The sequence below is a fragment of the Nicotiana tabacum genome, chromosome 16 (genome assembly GCF_000715075.1).
Source record: "Nicotiana tabacum cultivar K326 chromosome 16, ASM71507v2, whole genome shotgun sequence".
NCBI lineage: Eukaryota > Viridiplantae > Streptophyta > Magnoliopsida > Solanales > Solanaceae > Nicotiana > Nicotiana tabacum.
Genome location: NC_134095.1, coordinates 106,226,482 through 106,247,139, shown reverse-complemented (window position 1 = coordinate 106,247,139; position 20,658 = coordinate 106,226,482).

The following is a 20,658-nucleotide window of genomic DNA, read 5'->3' as shown; positions in this document are numbered from 1 at the left end:
CAACGACCATCTCAGCAGGAGCGATCCCGCTCAAGTTCCCGCAGACATATCAGACCTTAACCATTCACCCCGTCCTGGATATTGCGTCTGTTTTTTGAAAGTCTCCATCGACATCCTCCGCCGACGGATCCTGAACTACATGTGGCCTGATTCCTATAAAGCCACAGATATGTAGGAAGCTCAGAATCTAGGGCTTGGCTTGAACCTCTTCGAACCGTTCCGCTGAGTCAAAATTGGCCTGACCTTTGACTCTCCTGGTTAGATCGGTAACTTTCAAGGACTTTCTCGTTGCTTTTGGGTTCTTCTGAAACCCTAATCTCCAAGACCTCTCGATTTCTTTCAGATCTATTTTAGATCTATTCTTGCTTTGAACTTTTAAGCATTTTTCTCAAAGTTTCTCTAACTTTGCTTTCAAAACTCTTTATCTTTCTTGATTATGGTTTTCCTGTTAAGTTATTTCAAATCTCTTCTCTAATTTTTGACATGGTTTGCTATGTTTTGCTCGTGTTGTTCTTCTATCTGAGTTAGCATGCTGAATACCCTAATTTCTTTTGGGTGTTTGTCAGGCGAGTGCTTATTTAGTTAAGTTTTTCTCTGATTTGTTTATTTATCATCTTTTAAGCTTTGCTATTGTTGAGAAAAACTATGCCTTTGGGTTTGAAACTGTTCGCTTGAATACATGACTAGATTTGAAGTTCTTTGTTCTCTATTTCCTTTATGTGATTCCTCTGACTCTGGGTTTCTACTATCTTTAAAACTCGACTATGCTTGAAACCCTAACTTTTCCAAAGGTTTCTCATCTGTTACTGTGAGACCTTTGCATGCTTTTGATACACTATTTTTTCTCCACTATCGATTCAACTGGACTTGACCTATTTGACTATTATGCTTCGAATGTTTGCTATCTACTGAACTTTGTGCTACCATTGTATGTTGTCTCTTTTGCCAATGAATTTCGCCTCGCATGTCTAATGTCCCTACTTACCCTGTTTAAATACTGAAGTGCAGAAGCGTGTTACTTCTTTGATTGATCTTCAATCTCGTGACTTATTTCAAAACCTTTCTTTTACGAATTCTAATTTCACTCGCCTGTCAAGGTTAATTGATTTCTTTCCTTATTTTGCCTTCCTGAATCCTTTTCCAAAATAAGTATATTTCTGTACTTAAACTCAATTGCTTACTTAATGTTTTACTATTTCTCTTATGGCAATAGTCAGTCCGCCTTCAAACTGATTTTGTTTCCTTATTTTGAATTTGTTAGCCAAGTGATTCCTCAATTACAGGGAAATCACTTGGTTGATTGATTCTGACTGTTGATTATTTCCATATTTGTATTGAACTTTAATTATTATCTTATTTCCCACATGCTTTAAAGGCTATAAATACCCTGCATCCCTCTTCTTTCAAAGACACGAACACAAGGAATAGGAACACTTTGGTTTAGAACACACACTTCACTAAAAGCTCCTTCTCTCTTTTCTCTGTTACTGCTTGTGATGCTGCCTTATCTCGCCGGCTGAAAGACAAGGATAGGTTGAGGAAATTTGCCTGTTTTCTTTTTGCATTTGCTTCTTTACTGGTATGTTCTGATTAATCTTCAACATCAACAAAAACATGTTTATTTACTATTTCCTGTACTCTTGCCTGTTTCCTGCTTGTGTTTAATCGAGTTTTCCTTCTTAAGCATGTTATAATCTGCTCTTTCCTTTTCTGAATTAGTATTTCTCTTATAAATGAACTCTAACAGTTACTTATGAATCCCAAACCCCCATCCCCTATGTGTTTGTATTCTTTGGTTGGTCGAGGGCATGTTAGCATCAGACATTGCTGTGCATGACCTAAACCTGACCTTCCCGGGGTCATATGCTTCATATACTCTCTATATGTTATGTCTTTTGGCTTGTTTATGGGCATGCCAGCTTCACTTATTATTGTGCATGTCCAGACTTAACCCTTTTTCAGTGTCTTATGCCATCTACAATGTATTCCCAAACCCCTGCCCCTTTGTGCAATTGCTGATAATGTGCTTTATTATTACTGTTTTTTTAAACTACCCTTATCCCTTACTATTCTCAATCCTGTCTTTTTTAAACAAATCTCTACTTCTGCACTTCCACTATATTCTTAGACTTAAGTTTTGCCTCTCTTATGTGAGCCTTGCCTTGGGACCCATGAGCTCACTCGGAACTTGGAGACATAAGGGATGGCCCTTCCACACTGCACTCATCTCTATCTAATTATGCAACTTGGGTGTGAGCACTGCTCCGGGTCCTCTTGAGACCCTTAGGTAACTTTGACACACTCAAGTCTACGAAAGGCTTTGAAACAATGGCATATAAGGTGGTTTATTCCATAACTTAGAGAGGAAGTCAAGAATCAGGCTTCCTATGGTTGTAACTCTTTCTTTTATACTTCCTTGATGTAATTAATTATTCAGTTTTGTAATAATTTGTAATAAACATTTGGGGCTTAGCTAGTGAAAAGGGGCTGAAGGGTAGATATCATGTCTATAGGACCTAAAATTCTGCTTGTTTAACTCTACATCTAGATATCATTCCTATAAGATATCATATTCTGCATCTAGATACCATGCCTATAAGATCTACTTTCATTGAAATTTTATATGTTCTACATCTAGAGAATATGCCTATAGGACCTAAAATCTGCATATTGGACTCTGTATTTAGAGAACCTGTCCATAGGACTTGTTTTATTTTCTGCATTACCACACTTAAAAACCATGCTTAGGAACTAACTGGTTAAAAATAAGATGTCATGTCATTGTTTAAAATCAGTACCCCTTTCCGTAGAAATCATGCCTATAGGAATACTGCATGCTTTCAGTTCACGTTCGACTAGATATTATGTCTAGAGGAATTAAATTAGTAATAATTAGTGTTTATAGTATCTGAAATCTGACTAATCTAAAAATCAACTGTCCTCAACTAGTTTTTAAACAACTCTCTCACCTCCTATTAGTATGGTTTATAAAGCATGCATGTAAGATTTCAAATCGTTCGTCTTCAATGGTTACTGCTTTGCCTCATTCCGGATAGATACCATATCTATAGGATCTCACCTAAATGTTTAGGCAAGCCTCAGGTGATAATAACCATAAAATTGAAGCCGCCTTTGTTTAATCAATAATTGCTACAACCAACAGGCAAGCCTGATTCGGACTTCTTATCTGAGTTATGTAATAATCTGGTCTGCCTCAACAAATTGGAATTCCCTTACCTTATTATTCAGACCCTAAATGTATGTTTAAGTCATGCTATTTATGTGTTTCACTTGAGGAGGTATACATGAGCCTTTATTTGTTTAGATGCTTCCCCCTAATGTGCAGTATTATGTGTTTTGTTTGTCACCTTAGATTGTTTCACCTTTTTGAAATCAAAAGTCAGCCTAATATCCCTTCCTTTTTAGGAATTGTAGTCTTAAGTTCCTCCGGGACTGATAGGAATGGGACGAGTAATAGCATGCAACAGAGATCGAGACCAATCTGCGCTTTAATACATTAACGGGGTGTGAAGGGTAGATATGAATATGATGACCGGTGTGCTAATACCACGTGCATCCCCTCTTTTGAGGAGTGTCATACCGGGTATCGCATTGATGTGATCCATTTTATATATAAACCTAGGATCCCCTTTCCTTTTTTAATTTGCAAACTTCTTTTCAGAACTCTTCTTTTAGTTGTTCTTTCTAACTCTTATGTGTTCAAATTTAAATGCCCTCTTATTTGAGCCTTATTTGATTACTTGCTAATTGTACAAATTCACAATAAACTGTCTGGACGGGAACCACACTAGTGGATCTTAAGGGGTGCCTAAAACCTTCCCCTTAGGATAATTTCAAGTCCTTACCCTATCTCTTGTTATCAACAAACATAAAAGTGAACCCTTATAGGTGTTCTAATGCACCTTAAAATCATTAGGTGGTGACTCTTCAAATGCAAAATCCAGTTCCCAAAAGAAATGAGTTGTCCCATACCAAATGTTACAAAACCGACCTCCCGATTGCACCAAGAGGGAAAAAGGGGGCGCAACAGAAATTAAGGGTAAAAAATTGGGAAAACTAGGGCTTCGAAGCTTAGACCTTTGCTTGGGGATTTGAAGAACCATTTGAGGTTAGATTTCAAAACTTTTGATATTTATGAGCTTGTAGGGAGATGAGGAGTTTATTAATGTAAAAATTATTAAATTCCGAGACGTGGGCCCGGGGGTCAGGTATTGGTAATTTCGGGATTTGTTTCGTATTTCGATTATTTTTTCTTGGGCTTTGTTCCCTTATCTTATTTTGATGTTGTGATTCTGATTTTGGATAGATTCGATGCGAGTGAAGGCTGATTCGAGGGGCAAAGGGGTCACGAGCTAGATATTTGACTGGCTCGAGGTGAGTAATGATTGTAAATGATGTTCTGAGGGTATGAAACCCCGGTACTTGCACATCGTTGTGCTATATTTAGGTGCGCACACGCTTGATGAAGAGCGTGGGGTTGTGCACTATTGGGGATTGTGACTTAGTCCGTTCCGAATGACTATTTTACTGCGTATTTTAATGAAATCTATTTGCTACCATCATTATTTGGGCTGAATGTCATATTTGGGCATTGTGCCAACTATTTGAACCCTTCGTGAATTTTTACTGGTATTTCATCACTATTTGACTTTATACTTGAACTCAGTCATGTTATATTTCATTGTTTCGTACTCAGCCATGTTTACACTATTTAACACTTACATGATCTTTTAAATGATATTTTGGGCTGAGAAACATGTTTTACTACTGCTTGAGTGGCTTGTGAGGATTTTTGACTGAGTAAGGCCGAGGGCCTATGTTGTGAGGAAACATTTGATATTGATTATGAGGCCGAGGTCCTGAGATATGTACGCCATGAGGTATCTTGATTGATATGAAGTCGAGGGCCTAGTGATGACGCCACGAGGTGGCTTGATATTACGCTTGGGCCATAAGGGGCCCCTCCAGGAGTCTGTACACCCCCCAGTGAGCGCGGGTACCCATTGAGATGTGAGATTGAGCCCGACAGGCTGGTATTATTCTATGTGATTTCCTGAGGGGCTAGTACTATTCTGAGATGTTGTCCGAGGGGCGGACTTGTTGATACTGTGCCCGAGGGCCAAGCCTTTATGTGTTTACTTTTCATAATTGACTATCAAATTACCTGCTTAATCATTGAAAAGGACTTTTCATGAAACTACGTTTGAGTTAAAGAATTTTTCCTATCTTTCACTGGTTTACTGTTTTACTGCTTCATTATATAATGCTTTGGGCCTTACGTGATTTCTTGCTTTCAGTCTTTATTTACATTTGTTACTCACTGAGTTGGAGTACTCATTTTACTCCCTGCACCGTAGTGTGCAGATTCAGGCATTGCAAATACTGGTAGTGCAAGTTGAGAGCTCCAGGCAGATATTAGAGTCCACGAGGTAGCTGCTTGACGTCCGTAGTCCCGTGTTTCTCCCTCTTTATCATTTCTATCTCTTATTAGACATTTTTAATATTTTATCGACTTATCGGACTTGTAGTAGGATTTATAGATGCTAATAACTAGTGACACCCTGGTATCGGGCTGTGTTGGGTTATATTCCGTGATTTGTACTATTAACTGCTTAAACTTTGGTTTATTTATTCATGTTCAGACTGTTTCTAAATGCTTAATTGTTAATAATTGGAAAATGAGAAGTGTTGGCTGGCCTTGTCTTCACGAGAGCCGCTATCATGACCGGGTCTGGGTTTAGGGTCGCAACACCCTCTCACCTTCAAGAATTTACTTATCACTTGTTTGAAATAATATAATACTTATAATCCCAAAATAATCTCATTCCTGAACATACATTGATTAACTTACGATGAACTTTTAACATACGAAAATGCAGGATGTAACAATAAAGCCTTCGTTAACGGCCTTATCAATAAAAGACAATAAGGAATTATAGTAACCTTCAACATTTATGTACGCGGAGAAATCAGAAGACTTGATTTCTCGTCGGCAAGACATTTCGGGAGCATGCCCCGGGACCCCGAGGGCAGGGGTCGCAATCGAATCCTCGATCTCGAGACTTGTCAAAGCCCGACTCGGAGAAAATGAAGAACGAAGCCAGGATATAGGGGGAAGTCCTCTAGGCGCATGGCTACATCTGACAGGCCTGGCCTATCTAGAGCCTATGCTGAAGCATCATGTCAAGCCATCCATCACCGTACTTTGTAGTTGATCCCCACGTACTTGTAACCGAGTCTCCCCTCCTATATAAAGGGGCTCGCCCCACCTTGTAAGGGGCTGATGTTGCTCCATTTCTCCACAAGTGCAATAATCACTCTCTCTCTCTCTCTCTCTCTCTCTCTCTCTCTCTCTCTTTTCTTCTAAGTGGTTCATCCTCGCAGGCTTGAGACCTCCTTCGCATTTATTATTTTCTTACTTGTTCTTCACCGTATATTTAGTATTGGCAATTTAGAGCCTCGCTTAATCATACCTCTAACTGTTATCCCATCCTCGGCCATCCTTGATAGTCCAAGATCGATACCAACGCCAGCCCCGAGGCCCCATCGACAATCTCCGAGCTCGGGCAACTGGCCCCTTTGGTTTGATTACAGCCTCGCCTTAACTCTCATTTTATCTTTATAATTCACGCTCTTAGCATTAACTGCTTTAACAATTATATCGAGAATAGATCATGTATTTTTAGAGTCCCATTTACAAATTTAATTGTTGTTACCATTTTAACGGTAAAGAGTTTGGCGCCCACCGTGGGGTTAAAAATAATAGTGATTATTTTCTTGCTAGTTTCGTCACACAAACATACATTATCTTTCACACTTTTTCTTGTCCAATATCCTTTAATTTCAGGCCAAAATGTCTGGCTCGATAAACGGAGTTGAGAACGACAACCTCAAAAATCACGAGAAAATGGAATGGCTATCCCAGCCGCTGGAGCACCACCACATAGTCCTGATATCGCTCCCGGACTAATCCTAGCGGACGCAGATTCACAGGATGCACAACGAGTCGACGAAACTTCACACACCAACGGGAAGCACAAAAAAACCCCGGCCCGGGTACAACAGAGAGTTAGTCTTCATGTTATTTTTGAAATGTTGCAGGCACGACAGTTGGCTATCGCTTAGCTGCAAAGCCGACGGGAGACACCCCCTGCTAGTACCCAAAGATATCAAGTAACGACGGGTCGGCAACCGACCCCGCCGCAGTGAGGATGCTTGGGAACCTCTTCAAAAGGATCGAATCAGGTTCGTGGAAGCTCTTACAACAATCGTCTCCAGAGGAAATAGTCCCAGAACTCGCTTCGTAGAAACTCAAAATGCTGGAACTTCCTAGGTGCGATAGGAACTTGGATCCCTACGGGCGCACCACCGCTTGCGCGTGCTAATTCAGAGGCAATGATACCCGAGGTGATGGGTTCGAGCCCGTCTTGTTGAGAAAGTTCTAAGAAACCCTTTCGAGAGGAACCGTGATGCAACGCCATTGCCTGGCACCTGACCTTACAGACTCACTTACTATACCAGTGTAGTCCTCCGCGGAATTGCGTGCTAGTGCCACCAAAGTAGTACCGAGAAGGCCCGATACACTTTAGGCGGAACGAAGAAGAAATGAAATGCCGCAGGAAGCCGCACCCTATCCCCTGATAAGACAGATGAGATTGCTCCCGGTCTCGGATGACTGGCCAACACAGGCCCTCACACGAAGCCTAAGAAAAGCATACCTAACGACTTTGGGGCATTTTGAGCGGAGCCCGATCAGGTACCCAGCCGAGGTCTGGTTGGATACTCACACCCAGCACCAGTATCGAATCGGGGCCATGGACAACCCTCTCGGAACCCCCTCGTGTTCGGTATATCCAAGCAGATCCCTGACGAAGGAGCTGATACAAAGCAGACAAAGGTATCATCCAGGCGCGGTGAATGGAATTAACAACTTGAGAAGCAACTTACCTCACAACACCAGGGGGATGGCCCGAGGACAACACCCTCGAGGAACTTCCAAAGGAACCAGATTCGATGAGGCACAGCTGGTAGAGGAACCCCGCCCAGCCTAGCACGATTTCAGCATTGTTTTACCGAACATCGTGATTACTATAAGCGAATCCGGAAATGCTAGGCAGCTAAGACTTGTTCGACCAAGACTCCTACAAGAGAACAATGGCCCGACGCAAGAACAACAGGGCGCACGAGATCACCAGCCTAAAAGAACAACAACCATGCTATTCAATAGAGGTCGCCACCAAGTATCATCGAAGAGTCAGGCTCGAAGCCAACTCCAAGAGAGGAAGGATATCAGGGAAAACAAAGCCGACAAGCCACAACGTATTGCCATGATAGTAGAGGGGCGGCGACACCCTTCAAAGGTCAATAAAATGCAGAGAGAAAGCGCTCATCGCCAGGAAAAGGCGGGTTCGAGGAATATACCTGAAGAATACCCTTGCATCCAGGGAAAGGGACGCCGAGACTTCGCCTCGGTCTCGTATACACGCGTTGGTAATCCCCTCCCTCATTTAACCTATTCCAAGTAAAGCATATGTTCATGAATGCAGGTGTTTCGACCAACTATACCGACGATGTCAGGACAAAGCCAATAAGGTAGTACGGACTAGCAAACCAAATAAATCCCACACCTCAGATCCTTGATGGATTCTAGACACCGATTGCCACAACAATCAGGAAGGCCACTCCCTCTACACAGCTCGCTTGAGCACGGACTAGAATGCCGAGTCCGTGAAGCGCGAATGTTTTTATTCGGATGACAATAGGCACACTACCCAGAGGCGATTTAGACCTCACTCCACCAAAAGGGTGAAACTCCCCGACAAAGGTGGGACTAAGGCATTCGACAAAAAGCTACACGCGACGAGAGGAAATCCCTCACTATGTAACTCGTCGCCGGTATCAATGACTCCGCCCTCGAAGTGATCAGAGGGTAAGCAGAACCACCTCTTCAGCCGAGCCTAGTTTAATGCGACACAAGGCAGCATTAGGGCTTGCGCCTCGAAACGGTAGGAACATACCTGACCTCAAAAACGTTGCCTACACACCCCGTAGCAGGGAAGAACTACTTCGCTCCTTTGTTGCTTCTTTCCTTTTACTAACCTACATGCAGGCAGTCGGCCAAGGCATTTAGAAATCCTAAACTCCACTCGGACAATCGAAGCCTCTGCGGGACCCACCGAGCTCTCTCTCGTCGACCAGGTTCTTTAGCCAAAAGGTCCTGCCAGCGAGATTATTAGCAAAGCAACATACCCCCAATAAAGGGATTCGACAAGTTCATAGTCCTTTCTTCTACAATCGGACGACGTACGATGACCTCCTCTTAAGGGCACCATCCCCTCGGAAGGGCCAACAATTGGCAAGCTAAGTTCCAAAAACAGAATCATGTAAATGGATCAGATAATCAGAGGAGCCGTTCCCATGCAGGCTGAGCTCGCGACAACGGGACAATATGTATTTACAGCATATATTTACACCGAGCAATAAAGAATACCCTTTCAGTATTTCTTATTTTGGGAAAATTTCGACATATTCGAAGCAAGTGCTTCTCCTTTAAATGAGCCCCGATATACTTGGAGACTCAGCATTAGCAATTCGACAACTTGCATGACCTCAGGGTCAGAACTCTGGGTTCATCAAGCCCCTAGAAGGCAACTCCGAGCTCACAAGAAGCTGTCTTCGAGCTCAAACAAACTCGATGACTCGGAGACTGATGTTAATCGCCATACAACTGAAAAACCCAAAACTGTAAGACCCCTAACTGGCAGCCTCGTCGTAACCAGATCTATTCTATGAACTATAAGACCTCAATAGGCATGGCAAACTGTAAGACCTCAATAGGTATGGCAAACTGTAAGACCTCAACAAGCATGAAAAATCCTGAAGTTTAGGCTATACATCGCATTTGTAAGAATCCCTAAAGGGCATACCCTCGATGTAGACTCCTAAACTGTCAGTAGGGATCAAAAATGGCTATGGCCAAACGCATATGACTACGGTCAAAACAACTGATACAACCAAAATAATGCGACTCGAGGATGCCCGATTTTCACTAAAAAATTGTTGGCCACTACTCCGAATATACTTCGGAAAGAACCGGTTAAAACAGGCTTCCCTCCACAGGCAAAAACGAGCTCCGACAATGTCGGCGCCAAAACGCAAGAGTGTCGATCTACTCGACCTACGAGCTATGAACCTTACAAGGTGCTCGAAACATCGTCGACAATGACTTGAAATCGAGGTTCCTATAGAACCGATGACTGGTCAGGCAAAAATATTATAAAAAGACCTTAACGAGAGGAATCAAAGCCTACAAAAATCCCACAAGCAAAAATAGTGTAAGAGCCATTGTCGCCAGCTAAACAAGCCTACGGGCCTCATATTGAAAGGTCTCTACGACCACACAGCGTAAGAGCCATTATCGCCAGCTAAAAGATCTTGACAACTTGAGGATTAAAGTGAGTCGAATCGTAACCTGATTTGGAGATCGGATCAAAAATAGTTAACTATGAAAAGCCTATGGGCCACATACTAAAAGGTCTCAAATGACCAAACGACATAATTGCCGCTATTGCCGGCCAAAGAATCATGAACATTTACAGGTCGATTACAGCTCGAATCGCAATGCGACTCGGAGACTGGACCCAAAAGCTACAATATGCCTAAGACGACGACATAAATTCCACTATCACTGGCCTGGGAATCAAGGAAATTTACGGGTCGATTACAGCTCGAATCGCAACACGACTCGGAGACTAGACCTAGAAGCTGCGATATTCCTAAGGGCGTGGCATGAACACCACTATCGCCAACCAAAAACTCAAGGAAATATATGGGTTGATTACAAGTCGAATCACAATGTGACTCGGAACTGGAGCCAAAAGCTACAATAAGCCTAAGGGCACGACATGAATGTCATTATCGCCAGCCGAGTAAACCTCCAAACCAAGCACCCATAAGGTCACATCAAACCAAAAGCAAAATAGCCATCATCATTCGCCCAAGAAGGTAGGAAAGAGCCTGAGGGTCGATTGAAGCGCGACCCACCATGCAACTCGAGGACTAAGTGTAAGCGGCCAGGCCAGGCACAGAGGCCCCAACACCTGCTCGCGTCAAGGATTGCACTGAAGGACCCCAGGTCTATCCTATCCATTCTGGATCTATAAGGACCTCGCCAAACACCAAAATCATCCTGACCGGTCGAAAGAAACAACAAAGAAAAAGAGAGAGAAGAAATAAAACTTCAAATTCTTTCTTATATATTACACGCACAAAAAGGGCGCATTCTCCATCTACAGGCAAGTCCTATGTATATCAGAGACAAAGAAACAAAACGACAAGATCTACACTCAGCGCCAAAGAGCTACAGCTTATCAAATTCTCCCTCTGCAACGTCAACAAGAAGTAACCAAGCGGCACACTCGTCCTCCCTTGCTCGAGTCAGTTCCTTCGAGAGAACAAAGCCCCTTGCACCGATCTCCTCAAGTACCTTTCTCCGGGACCTACAGTGAACGTATTCCTTGATCTTCTTCTCCCGATCGAGGGCTCGCTTCAGTTCAGCTTGGGCATCAGCAACATCTTTCATAAGAATCGCCATCTCACGATCAGCCCTGGTTCGGCTTAATGTCGCTTCTGCCCGTGCATCGATTATCTCGGTTCTGACCTTCGAGAGACCAGATTCAAGTCACCCAATCATGTTTAACTGAACTTTGACATTGTCATGAGTCAAGCTGAGTTGAGCCTCGAAGATAGGGACCATAGTCGAGGTGCTCATCTCCTCTAAAACTCGAGCCTGCACCTGAGCCCTTAGCTTCTCGCAAGCAACTCTGATGCAATTGACGTCACCCTTGAGGTACTCCAAGGCCTCCGACTTTTTCTGCAACTGATACGGCAAGGGGAATTAGCCTTAAGGTTAGTAGGGGGCAAAGCACGCATTACAGGAAGTTACCTGCTCCATCAAATAGCTCTCATAATTTGAGCTCCAGTACGCCTCATATCGCCAATGTTACAGCTCAACTTCCTTCTCCTCTATAAGGAGCCCGAGAGATTTGTCCTCATCCAGAATTTTCTGAAGCTTGGCCCCTTGACGGAATAGCTTAGACCTGAGCCCATCACAGGCCTGCGTAAGGTAGATTCAATAGAGGAAGGAGGAAATGGGATACAGGGAAAGTGTACATAAAACTCACCACAAAGTGAAGCCGACGGACTTCCTCGAATTCGGAAAACACTCATGTTGGTCCTGCCCTTGAGGTCTCGGAAGAACTTACCCCAGGCATAACATATTCACTCAAAGGAACTGCTGGCTGGGAATCAGGCACTCCAGGAGCAGCAGACTCAGGCGATGCCCTTTCCTCAAAAAAGTGAGTCTGACCAGCGCCACTTAAGGCTCCATCACACTAAAGGTGCTGATCACTCTTATCGCCATCGCCACTCGGCCCAAAAGCCGATGACTCCTTCCTCTCTCGAAAGACCATTGCCTCGTCCCAGGGTACCGCCCGATATCTATAAACGGCACGAACAAAAGGGGAAAGGGTTACCTTGGGTATACAAAGGCAGGACGAAGGCAACATACACACATACCTTGGTACCGCGCTCCCCATCCGATATGGAGTACAACTCGCCATCTGCGCTCATTGAAGGATGAATAGGTCACCAGCCAACGGACCCAGCCGGGCAGGTCATGAACCTCACCCGACATCCACAAAGTCGCTGCAGCAAGGGAAACAACATTATTATTCAGCTGATTTTCGCTTTGTGCGGAATCTGAAAAAGCGCCAAAATGCCTTTTTCACGTGCATAATTCCACCCTTCGGGAAATGGCAAAAATTCCACAGAGATAATATCGGTCGTCCGGACCCAAATAAACCAACTAGCCCACTCTCGATCCCCTCCATCGTCATCGTTAACAACGAAGGGCGTGGACGAACGACACCTCAGAGTTAGCAGGCCTCGATGATGAAAGGGCCGACATAGCCTAACATGTTGGTCAAGAGTGAATTCAAGTCGGGCCTTCTCCATGAAGAATCTCATCATCAGCACCATTTGCCAAAATGATGGATGGATTTGTGCCAGGGTGACCTGATACTTCAAGCAAAAATCAAGCACAACCCTGTCAAGGGGGACAAATGCGAAAGGGTATAGGTATACGCTCAAGAATCCATCAGTGGAGTCCGTGATGCCATCATCTAGGGCAAGTACCTGCAGCGTCACCCCCTCGCTCCAGCCACAATATCTCCTCGCCATCTCCAGGTGTTCCTCTATTATCAAGGACGTCGTCTCCAAAACGAAGTCCCTTGGTTCCTAAGTACTAGGAGCGCCCCCAATCACCTGCTGAATCGGCCCCGAAATGGTTCCCATAACTATGGTGAAACTAACTGGTCAAGGAAAGGGCGTGCACCAACGTTTTTTGTGCCTAGAAAGATGAAGAATCCCATGCCAAAGCAGAAAGGCAGCTATCTAAAAGTAGAAAAGTCTTGCTAGCGATCAGAAGCTGCCCCGCATATATGTGTGAAGCAGCGACGATTCGCATGCCTGAGGCAAGACCGGAAAGTCAATAGCCTCGATACAGATTGACGGGTCGATATCCGATCCAGAGAACATCCCCCAATGAGGATTCAAGACGCAAGGGGTCATTCATATTATCTCCATGCTCGGGGCAGCACTCTACGTCAAGAACCCCCGTCTCAAAGAAGTCGGGCCTCGATGAGCTTTAAACGTCGACACTAGATGCAAAGGCAAAAACCTAGTCTCTTTATCCCCTCTTCCTGAAAAGAGGAGTAAACACGAGAAGATCCGATCGCGAAAGCTCCACGAATGTCCGAGGAAGCGCCCAAATACGAGTAAAACTCCACAGTGGAAGTCAACCATATTCATCCTAAAAGGGTTATCTACATCAAGGTTAATAGGGACCCCCGAGTACCCGGAGATGACCTTCATCTAGGGTAACATCTCCGAAGGCCCCAAAATTCGATGCATGATCTCCAAACAATTCGAAGGGCCTCAGTAGCCTGGAGCTATCAGAATCAATACAAGATTGGTCCAAAGTGTGACGAGGGGTTGGAGAAAAGTCGTGACGATTAGCACAAGGTCAGAATGAGCTCCCGCGCTTAAGTTAGATATTAGCGGTCAACAAACAAAGGAAGGCATTCAACGGTTCTCGAAGGGCATGGGAGCATACAGAAGCAAATCAAAGTAAGGAAGGCAGAAATCAACAAAGTATATTTTTATTCATAAAATATTACGTACAAGCAGTCCTCAATGGGTCGTTACATAAAATTACAAAAGTCTACAGGAGTCTACACCTAAAGCGGAGGAACGGAAGGATGTACATGTGATGAAACCCGAATGACTGGTCCGCCCCCGAGGATCCATCTCGGTATCAGCATCCTCGGGCACCGCACCCTCGAGCACATGTTCTCGAGGGTGACTCCTTCGATCTTAACCTCCCAAAGGTTCCCATCTCAATCCCCCGAGGGATCCCCGCAAGAAAAGACGAAGAAGAGGAAAAAGAGGGGACACAGAGAAGGCAGAGAAAAGAGACACGGCCCGCCGAAGCCAAAGGTTGAAGATTCGGCGGGCCCTAGCCTCAATGAAGTTCCGCACCAGGCCTAGGTAGGAGAGTGAGCAGCGGTGCATAATCTAAACGGCTGTCTACATAAAAAGGAAGCTAACTCCCGGTCCCCCATCACCTCGGGCCAGTATCAGTAACAAGGGCCAGCATACCAACGACCACAGCAACAACGGGACAACACGCTTATGTTTGACAAAGGGAGACCCCGGTAGGGAGCCACAATGAAATCTGAGGGAACTCCTCCAAACGGCCTTAAAGTCTTAAGATCGTAACATGATGTTCAAGGGTGGAAGAAAATAAGTGGAAGGAAACAACAAGTAGGCCAGCGGAAACATTGAGATAGGAGAAACAATGCCAAGTCATCCCCCATTTATAGGGGATTATGACACTGTTATCTATGTTTTGGAAGACTAGCCGACAAGCGCAGTTAATGCATCTATGAATAACTGAACCGGTGGCGGTACCTGTACCTGGGGAAGCAAAAATCAAGGAGTGCAATGAATGAGGTCGAAAAGCATGAGCCAGGGGTTGTATTATCGATGTGGCATCACCGAAAGAAGATCGATGAGTCAAGTGTCAGAATCATTTCCCATCACTTCGTTATGGGAAACGCGGAGACCATATGTATGCGGCGAAATCAGAAGACTTGATTTCTCGCCGACAAAACATTTCGGGAGCATGCCTCGGGATCCCAAAGGTAGGGGGTTGCAACTGAATCCTCGATCTTGGGAATCATCGAAGCCCGACTCGAAGAAAACTAAGAACGAAGCAAGGACAGAAGGGGAAGTCCTCTAGGCACATGGCTAAATCTGATAGGCTCGGTCTATCTAAAGCTTATGCTGAAGCATCATGTCAAGCCATCCCATCACCGTACTTTGTAGCTGATCCCCACGTACTTGTAACCGATTCTCCCCTCCTATATAACGGGGACTCTCCCCACCTCGTAAGGGGATGATATTGCTCCATTTCTCCACAAGTACAATAATATCTCACTCTCTCTTTTCTTCTAAGTGGTTCATCCTCGCAGGCTCGATCCCTCCTTCGCATTTATTATTTTCTTACTTGTTCTTCACCGTATCGTTTAGTATTGGCAATATAGAGCCTTGCTTAATCATACCTCTAACTGTTATACCATCCCCGATAGTCCGAGATAGACACCAACACCGACCCCAAGGCCCCATCGACCATCTCCGAGCTCGGGCAATAGGCCCCTTTGGTTTGATTACTTCCTCGCCTTAACTCGCATTTTATCTTTATACTTCACGCTCTTAGCATTAACTCCTTTAACAACTATCTTGGGAATAAATCACGTATTTTTAGAGTCTCATTTACAAATTTAATTGTTGTTACCATTTTTACGGTAAACAATATAACAACCCCACCTGCATAAATTAATTAATCATATTTAGATTCGATTAGTAGTATCTATATAAATGATTTAGTGGCCCTTTTTGGACCAACATTTTCATTATTCTAATGATTAAGAAGCCCTTTTCTTGCCATTTGAAAAGGATCATAAAGCATGATGATGGTTAGAACGTGCAAATCTAGTATAATCTTTCCATGTGAACCAAATTAAGGACCACATGCCTTGATTCTTTTTCGAGTTTCATTATGATTTTATGAGGAGTGTTGACTAGAATATTATAGAATAGCAGGAGGAAAAATTCTTTAGATATGTGAAGAAACTCTTAAATAAGGTATGTCGTGAAAAAGGTATCACACAAAATGGGGGATGTAACATCATTCCCTCATTTAGAACATTCGTCCTCGAATGTTGACTGATGCACTTATCATTTTCATAATCTGTGGCTTGGGCAAATACTTTAGTACTCTCATTGCCATCTAGGCAACTTTTCTATGAATAAATTCAAAGGTCATGGCATCCCCCCATTTAGGCCTCTTTCTCACACTGTGACTTATGGTCGGAACCCTTCCAACTTTGTAACTGTTGCTACCTTCTATCATGTAGCTTGTACGCCTCTGATCTTGTAAATGCACCTATGTGAATCTTCTCTCCTTTTTGCTCCATCTTTTAGCCAATCTCTAGGCCTCACATTATAAACATATACAATGCTTGAAAAGATGTCCCTCTAAGTATCTATAGGTATACTGAAGTTCTTCGCTCAATACTTTGTTTAACTTACGAATATTGCTATACCTTATTTCATAGATGCCCTTATCCATTCATATGAGTTTACTGCATATTGGAAGGTCATACTATACCAAAAATCATACTTTGATTTATTGTTACTAAGGTCTGTTACCGAACTCCAGGTTACTTTCATTACTTATCCCATATGTATAAATCTATGTCCTTTGATGCTTCCTCATTACTTGCTTATCTTAAGAATGATCTCACCTCATACCTTGTGACTTGTGTCCATCTATTATTGGTGCACCTCAATATTAATCTATCATATGCCACTGCTAACTTGATCTTTTATGTAACGTTGCCACTAGGGCTCACGTCTCATTGGAGACATTTGGAGTAATTAGATTGATCCATCTATGGGCGATACTATACTTCCATGACCATATTTCATAGTATCCCAATGTGATTCACCTTACGTGGGTATTTTAATCCCGTATAATTCGTGAAATCCTCTTAAAGTCATTATTCAATCGAAGGCCCAAACGTCATTCTTTATCCATCATAATTACACCCTCATTCTACTACCAGAGCAACATTCCATTTATTCTAATTGCTATTAGTCTTAGACTCTCTTGGGTTCATTCGGGCTATACTGAGCTTTGTATAACTTAGAGAAACCATCAGCACTTCTTGTTTTCATGGGCTTAATCACGAGGACTTATCCATTCTCGTCACCTTCTCACTCACCCTTTCTTATCCTTTTTCCTGAATTCCTAAAAAACTTGTCGCTTTACCATACTTTAGCTTGCCACTTACACATATCCATTTATACTACTCACAACTTCCCTTCAACTTGCTTGCACCATAGACTTCCTTATGTTATTTCTGGAACATCGAGGGAGATATTGAATTGTCTCAAACTCTTTTATTACTCTTGTAATTTAGACCTCTAGATACCTAGAACCCATAGGCTAGAAAATATGCCACTATCATTCTTGGATACTGAATCCCATTACTTCTAGCCTTTTGCTCTAAGTATGGACAATTCAAAACCTTCTGCATTTGAGTATCTCGTACGTTGTTCATCTTTACCTTACTTACCTTAGAAAGCTTACATTACATCTTCTATCTCTTTCGTGAACTTCCTTCTACATAGGTATGATTCATATTCACAACTTGAAGCTCTATTATAATACTTGCACCTCCTTACACAATCCGGTGAGAGTTTCATACTGACTTCTAATGAGGTTGGTACCCTTCTAACTGGCTTTGTCGTGGAGTCATTATAGAATATGGTTGTCGTACTCTCTTGTACCTATAATATTAAAATTAATCCTGCAATATTCTCAATCACGAGGTCTATAATTTTTTGGGTCCAATAATCAAATTCCTAATTTTTTTATTAATGTAACTCTTTAGTTTCCTTATCCTTTTGATCAACCTTTGCATAAGCTATCTTCCGATCTGCGGCTCATGGTGTTACTTTAGACTTTCAAGATGCTATGGAATATCTGTGATACCATCATCTAACAATTTAATCCTTTGTCTATGACGTAAACTTAATTATTTCTTTTAACTTACACCGGAGCCTTCTATGGTTGTGCGATTACCATCCTATATGCTGCATGAATAATACTCTAAAGTATTGAGTGCATTCATAACGTAACTAACTCTTGATCATTGATCGAATAATTCCTTCCTTTCCTTCTCAGCTTTTTTAAATGTAAGCAATTACTTTCCTTAGTTGTTCTGCCACATGTTGCATGAATACTTGGCTTATCGTAGTGCCCACACATATTGAAATTCCATACAACCCATATGATCTTGAATATCACTTCTGAATTTACTCCCCGTTCAATAGCCACGGTAGGCGCCACCTTCTTATGGAGTGCATATAATGTTGTTGTTAGACTGTTCTTACAAGACCATTTCCTTTTTAGGTCATTGTGCTTAGGCTGTAGCCTTCTTCCTTATTTCCTCAGCTAGTCTTTCATTATAATACTTAGGGAGGACCCTCTGACTCTTGTAAATTTGTGAGCTTAATACGGACCTTTTGATGTCCTTCCTTGCCTATAATTATCCATAGTGACTTACCTCCATGCCCTTGTTCTTGAAGGGTTGCTTGTGAATTGATATTTTGAATGTCTTCCCAGTAGCACTCTCTTTTATTTCCGTAACATTCATACGGTACCTTTAACTACCCCTACTCCTATCTGAATATATCTCAAGTATTACCATGACACTAGGGTTCACTATGTTTATCTTGCACGATCAGTTGATTTGTCCATGCCTTCTTGTCTAGCCATAACTAGGCTCTTCTTGAACCAACTAAATAACTATTTGTTGGCCCATTCTCATATCAATATTCTGTGTAATCTTTCTTGGGTTATTTTATTTGTCTTAACTTCCCTCTCGTGCTGATTCCTTATTTATTTATAACATACCCAGTAGGAACCCTTACTTCATTTCCTTGAAGTCATGTTTGCATAATGTTCTAGAATTGTAGCATATTTATAGGTTTTGTATAAGTGTAGTCTCGTCCCTTTTTAATTTTAGTTTTTCTTGTTCACCAGCCTATATCGATTTCTATTATTCTGGGGTCTAACGTTTCCTTCCGATAGTTGCGTTGGAGTCACAAACTTATTTTTTGAAGTGAGGTTATGACTTTATGGCCTATACTCTTTTGTTGTATCAAGGCCTGTCACCTTTCGTTTTTCCCTTCACATGACTATAGACTTTGTAATAATATCATTTTTTTGATCTACCATTATCCTCCATGTACCACAATTTACTCATAATGCTTCATTACTCTCTTCTTATTTTCCTGCTAACATTTCCGTCTATCACTTTATTCTAAAAACTGGAACAAAACATTCTTTTGCTTTTAGCCCCTCTTTCTCCATCCATTGGCTCCTCAAATTTTCTAACATTCTCTTTCTACTAGAGATGGGAGCCATACTAAGGTAATATTTATCCCTTACAGGCTTCCAGTGCTTATCTTTGTATTATTCATATCTAGATGTACCATTTTAAGGTGCACCATCAAGGTGTCTCATAAGGAGATCCATTACCATGTTTGCACTATCCTTCGGAAATGTAAAATAACTTTACCGATCCACCTACTATATTAGGTTACTCTATCCTCAGTCGGATCCTGATAACTGGTCCTTGTCTTAAACTATTTTTTTTGCTCCCATAAGGAATAACTGAGATCGGTGTGGCCGATTGTACATACATCTGTCACTGTTGAAGGTAACTCAAAATGCTTATATCTCCCTTCCTGAATGGTAAATAATGATAATCTTTATTAACTGGGTACCTCGTATCCTTCTTCATCTTGCTTCTTTTACTTCTTGAAACTTGTATTTATCTTTTGAGTTTCTCATTGTCTTTCACCATAAAGATGGATAAATATTCTTGCCTTAAGGTTCCTTATCAAGAGGCTTACATGCCTTAATATACACATGATATGCTGAATACCTCAAATTTAACCATCATAAGCATGATGCAAATTAAGTTCCTCTGACTCAACTCTTCCACAACTATATCTTTTACCAACCGTCTTTCTGGATGTAGGCATCTTTGTATTACGAATAAGATATAGTTTGGGGAATTGAGTTCATACAATTGAGCTCTACCACATGATCTAGAGTAAGAATAAAGAGGTGATAGTCCTAAATGCCCTGTAGCCTCCTGCTTATAAGTGTGGTGCACAACACACCTATAAACAAGACTCTACTAGACACGGCTTGTAGAATCCCTAGGACAGAACTGCTCTGATACCACTTTTGTCACAACCTAAATGGATGGGCCGAAACGGGCACCCAGTACCTTACTCAACCGAGTACCAATATAGCGTATCTTTTCATGTCATACTATCATGGATAACTAAGCCGGAAGGCTTCCTTGAGATAAGTAGAATACAACAAGTGAAACCAACTTATACATAACACATACAGGCCTATAAGACAAAAAT